General features: G+C 43.5%; 1 long non-coding RNA gene across 1 annotated transcript; it reads right to left on the minus strand.

Moving 5' to 3' along the window:
* On the minus strand, positions 1 to 642 carry LOC134216508 (uncharacterized). The gene is made up of 3 exons (XR_009980701.1): positions 543 to 642; positions 410 to 469; positions 1 to 340 (listed from the first exon to the last, which is right to left on the minus strand). It is a non-coding gene; the product is annotated as an uncharacterized LOC134216508 (long non-coding RNA).
* Between the last annotated feature and the right edge of the window lie 5,082 nt (positions 643 to 5,724).

A 5,724-nucleotide genomic window follows, 5' to 3' on the forward strand; every position in this document is an offset into this window, starting at 1 on the left:
TTCTCGGGAATATCTTTACAAAACTGACATGTTCACGTCCTACGCAATATGTTACAAATAACGCACACTATTCATCTAAAAAAATGTCCAAACAGAATGTACCGGATCCGCCTCGGGATCCGCAATATACGTCTCAAGGAAAAGAAGAAATAAGGTTAATCCCGCCGCTGCAGAACGGTAATAATTCTGTATTGTGTTCGGGGCTTTTCATCACGGCGTTCGGTAAAGCAGCTAAATCCTCTATGAATTTCTTGAAAAACTCGACGAAAAAATGCTGGAGATGGCTAGAGATTGATCTAGCCTCATGAGACATACAACGTACCTTAGCATAAGCCATTTCCTGCAAGTAGAAGATTTTACGAAAAAAGAAGCTAATGTTCAAGCTAAAGCGATTTAGCTTTGTACTTACCATAATCTTACACATAATCGATTCAAACATTCCGGTCAATGCGGTTCTACGTGGTTTTGCCTAATGTGAATTGAACAAATAAAATTCAACTTTTATTTATTTGTTCTCAACGAATCATTTTGCCTTGACTTACCTCAAAAAATAAATAGTCCAGCAATTAAACAATTAAAAATAGTAGTATTTCAACTGCTGCGATGAAATCATCAACGATGTTGGTCCAGCTGCTATGTTCAACTCGCAAAGGTTTATGAAAAAATGGCGTCATGATGGACTACCACCAGTTCCATTATAAAATATATCGAGGAAAGTTCAGTTCATCATCAAATGCATTGCGTTGTGGTGCAAGCTCAAATCGTTTAGCGCTTATTTTCAGAATGAATTTCTGATGGTTTCGCATCATACAATACGAAGCTGATAGGTAATTCGAAACCCGTATGAAAATCATCCGCTGCTCGGCTGATTGATGTTTTGAAATCAGCATATTTTGTTATACGCTTTGATTCGTCATACGTTTTCGGTAGTAGTCATTATACCGACAGGGGTAATGACAAATCAGTCAATTCAAGGAGGATGAATTGGTTCAGTGCAGATATTGAGGCTGGCATGCGATCGTGTGTAAACATCGGCAATCGTTAATTCAAATGTATCTTTAATTGGGACCGCGTTTGGCAATCGATTGAAGATGGCGCAAGGATCATTGTTATTGAAGACGCAGCTCAAATGCGACTGCGTCAAATGCAATGGTTGCGTTCGATGGTTGTTAATCAGCTGCGTCCGTATGTACTGCCGCAATCAGTTGAGTAGATGGCAGTAGTGGGCCAACGTATTGCCTGATTTTCTCAAAATTGCATGCGGTGAACCCTTCATGGCTTTCTGCATCCCTTTTACTTGATTCTTATAGGTGAATAGCATTGCGGTGTATCGTTTGGCGCGGCCGTACCTTTCGACAGACATTCGCCGCGTGAAGTTTTGTGCAAGCTTGTACTAGTACGCATTTGGGAACATTACAAACGCCGCGCAGTGTATCATATCCAGAAAATCTGACAATATATAAATTCAAAAGTTTACACAGGATTTTCAATAAAATTTGTTGTAGCCTAAATATCTGTTATCTGTGGCATGGTCTTGCTTTTTAGCAGCGCATCTTACCCCACGGCTAAGGAGTAGAGCGAACATAGCATTAGCCGTCACGAAATGGTTAAGATATCGGTGCAATACGTCAAGCACACCTTGCGTTTTAGTCTTTATATCATCATGAAAAACGCGTCGTTCAGATGAAATAATTAGTCGATAACCAAGGCGAATTCCAAAAGACTTCTTGCCTTCCTTTTCAAAAGGACCTAAGTAACATATTTTTCATGAATTAATTTAGGTGCTGCAATCAAATGCTTTCATGTTGGTCTGTTCTTTTGAAAAGTTAAGCGAGATTTCCTTCCCAACTGACATATACTATTCCTTTCCAGTACGCTCATGAAGATGCAGAGGATTCCTCGGTCTCTTGTAGAAATGAGTGTCAAACTAATCTTCCTTCAGTCACAAAACCTGCTAGGGCAAACAACTTTTTCGGCTACCAGTTCGACCATATGTTCCTTTCAGTTGTAAGCCGCTTTCGTCCAAACCATTTACTTACTTATGGATCATGTACAAATGTGCAAGGGCTTACTTGAAAGATCTCCACTCTGAGCGTTGCCCGGCTAACGCTTCAACCTGTTCCCAGGTTAGATTTCGGTCGACTTCTTTTATTTCTTTATTGAGGCTTCGCCGCCATGAGCCTCTGCTGATGCGATGTCCCGCTGGGTTCCAGTCTAATGCTTGTTTACAGATTTCGTTTCCGTCCCTACGTAAGGTGTGGCCGACCCATCCCCACCTCCGATCCCGAATTTCTATTGCTATCAGCCGCTGGTGACAACGAAGATGGAGCTCGTGTTTTGAGATCCAGTTGTAAGGCCACCAGACACGAATTATGTACCGCAGGTATCTGTTGATGAACACCTGCTACTGTTAAGTGTTCGCTACTGATACACACCTTGCTTCACTAGCGTATATCAGCACAGAATTTAAGTCAGAATTAACAATTCAGATATTGGTGCATTCATTTATTTGCCTGTTTTCCAGATTTTTCTTAAACTCGCAAAGGCAGCCCTTGCTTTTTGATCCGTGCGCCTATGTCAATCTTGGTACCGCCGTCTGACGCCATTTGGCTACCAAGATATTGGAAGCTTTCAACATTCTCCACTGGTTGCCCGGCTACTGCGAAACTGGAAGGAGTCATCGTGTTTACATCCAACTATTTGGTTTTGTTGACGTTGATGACTAAACCTGCCGAAGAGGAGTCGGATCCTAGGCAGATCATGCCGAGGTGATGATGGCCTGGCTGGCACTTGAAAAAGTTGTTTGAAGTGCTCGAACCAGCGTTTCAGCTGGTCAGTTGGGTCGGTCAATAACTGATCATTCGTCTTTCACAGGCATCGTTGCATTCATCTTCGCCCCGCTTAAGCGTCGTAAGATATCGTAGAGGAGGCAAATGTCCCCGGTTGCGGCGGCTCTCTCTCCTTCGTCGGCCAGAAAGTCTGCCCACGATCGCTTGTCCCGGCGACATGAGCATTTTACTTCCTTCTCAAGAGCCGCGTATCGTTGCCGGGCTAAGACTTTGGCTCCTCTGGTTTTTGATTACTCTATCGCGGCTTTGGCTTCTCTTCGCTCCTCTATCTTCCTCCAGGTCTCATCGGTGATCCATTGTTTTCTTTGGGTGCGCGGTTCGCCCAGATTGTTCTCGCTGGTGGCGATGAAGGCATTCTTGATGGCGGTCCATTGGTCTTCCACGGAATATCTGCAGCACGCGTCTCCAGTTCTTCAACGAAGGACCGTTTCACCGTGGCATCTTCCAGTCGGCGTGTGTTGAATCGTCGTCCAACTCTTTCATCCTATCGACGAATCTGCGCAATGCGCAAGCTTATTTCGTCGATGAGGATGTTATGATCAGATGCGATATCGGCACTACGTTTATTCCGTACATCAAGAAGGCTTTGTTTCCATTTTCGGCTGATGCAGATGTGGTCGATTTGATTTTCTGTAAAGCCATCACGGGAGACCCACGTGACTTCGTGAACCGGTCGATGAGGTAAGAGCGATCCCCCGATCGCCATGTCGTTATTACCACAAAATTCTGCGAACAGCTCTCCGTTGTCATTTCTCCGATACCATGGCGTCCCATAATGCGCTCATGGTTCGAGTTGTCGGATCCGATCTTCACATTGAAGTCACCCAAACAGATCTTGATATCACCCTTCGGACGGCATTGAGTTGACTGCAGAAGTTCTCTTTATCTTGCAGATCGGCAGCATCGGTTGGCGCATAACATTGGATTATAGTAAGGTTTCGGACCCGTGTTCTAAATCTGGCAACGATTATCCTTTCACTTATAGATTCCTACTTCATAAGCGCAGAGTGTGCCTGAGCGCTTAGTAGGAAGCCAACTCCGCGATGCCAGGGAGCGTGCTCACCTCGTAAACCAGAGTATAGCAGAACTTGTCCCGACGGCGTTCTGTGTTCTCCAAAGTTTGGCCAACGGACTTCACTCAGTCCCAGGATCTCCAGCTTCATGCGGCGTGCTTCATTGGCAAGTTGTGCCAATTTACCATGCTGGGCTAGGGTTAAAACGTTCTATGTTCCTATACGTGTCCGTTGTTTCGCGCTAAGATTCGTGGCCGTAAAATCAGTCCGTGTTCTTTCATTATCGGATTCTTGAACAAATTGATGTTTCGGGAACAGTAGGTTGTTGGCCCAAGGTTCCCTATCCACCGGGATGGGGCTGCCATCTTAGGTATAGCTTCCGGGGAATAGCATTTCATACTCAGCCGCTGGATGCCAGAACAGACGCTGTTGGGGCCGCACCTCCTTGGTGAACAGACGCTCGATCAGTCGAGTCAAAAAGTCCCACCCAACACCAGGACTAGACCCCACAGGACGCACCCTCTCACTCTAGCTGATGTCAGAAGAACAACAGTGCCCAGACTACACTACCAGCTAAGTACGCAACCCTTAGCTGGCGGTCAATTTTCATCGGATGACCCGTGGAAGCGTGAGTATTGGAACTTGTGAGGACCAGAGTTATGTTAGGCGCCACTTCCCGGATGTCAACTCACCATTTCGTACAAACCATGTTCAACCTAATAAGAGTTTCGGACAAACGTTCAAATCGATCAAATGTTATTTGGCTACTAGTGATTGAAAAAAAATGGAAACAAACCACGTTTTATGTAATTCAGCTATTCAAATCCATTTCAGCATGTAAACATTACAATAAAATTCCAGTTTCAAACATAACAAAACCAAACTGAACAAAATCCTGCAAAACAAAAATCAATAAGGTACCAGTCAAAACGATTAATACAAGAGATGGCGTTTTTTCAGTGGTAGTAAAATCGAAATTTCAACATTAAATATAAAACTACTAATCAGTGCAAACTAAGTGCAGGAGATAATCTTTTCACCTCATGCTTCATTCCTTATCTCTACTTTCTTCTAAAACACCTTCATTTTCCATAAATTTGCGAAATACCTGATTTTCCCATACATTTCATCGATTTCCAACTACCATTCTTCCATGAGCTCATGGTGAAAATTATGAAAATCTCAGAACATAGAGTTGCAGGCTTAACAACACAGATAGAACCGCCGGTATCGCCACTCAGTGACGAGTACCGTAAACATGGTGCACGGAAGGTTGTTGTCTACACTTTTTACGGCTGCTGCACCCTGGAAGTAAATGTCATCGAAGTAAAAAGTCAGTCCCTCATTTAAAACGAAATCAAATTAAATCCTCTATCACAGATAACAGATATTGAGGCTGGCATCCCATACGTGTGTAAACATCCGCAACCGTTAATTCAAATGTATTTTAAATTGGAACCGCGTTTGGCAATCGATTGGAGATGGCGCAAGGATCATTGTTATTGAAAACGCAGCCCGATTGCAGCTGTCAAATGCATTGGCTGCGTTCGACGGTTGTAATTCAGCTGCATCCTTAGGTACTGCCGCAATCAGTTGAGTAGATGGCAGTAGTGGGCCAACGTATATCAATTCAAAAGTTTACACAGGATTTTCAATAAAATTTGTTCTAGCTTCAATATCTGTTAGACTCAACATTTTGTCTCAGAGATATCGCGGAGATGTCTAGAACAAATTTCCGAGCGGGTATCTGTGCCTCTATCTACAACTTTTGAAATCAAATCTCAAAGCTTCAGTTGAATTTTTGGTGAATTTCTCGTAAATTAGCATTAGCATTTAGCAGTTCGCACAAATTCGTAGGTGGT

This window comes from Armigeres subalbatus, chromosome 2 (genome assembly GCF_024139115.2).
Source record: "Armigeres subalbatus isolate Guangzhou_Male chromosome 2, GZ_Asu_2, whole genome shotgun sequence".
Classification (NCBI taxonomy): domain Eukaryota; kingdom Metazoa; phylum Arthropoda; class Insecta; order Diptera; family Culicidae; genus Armigeres; species Armigeres subalbatus.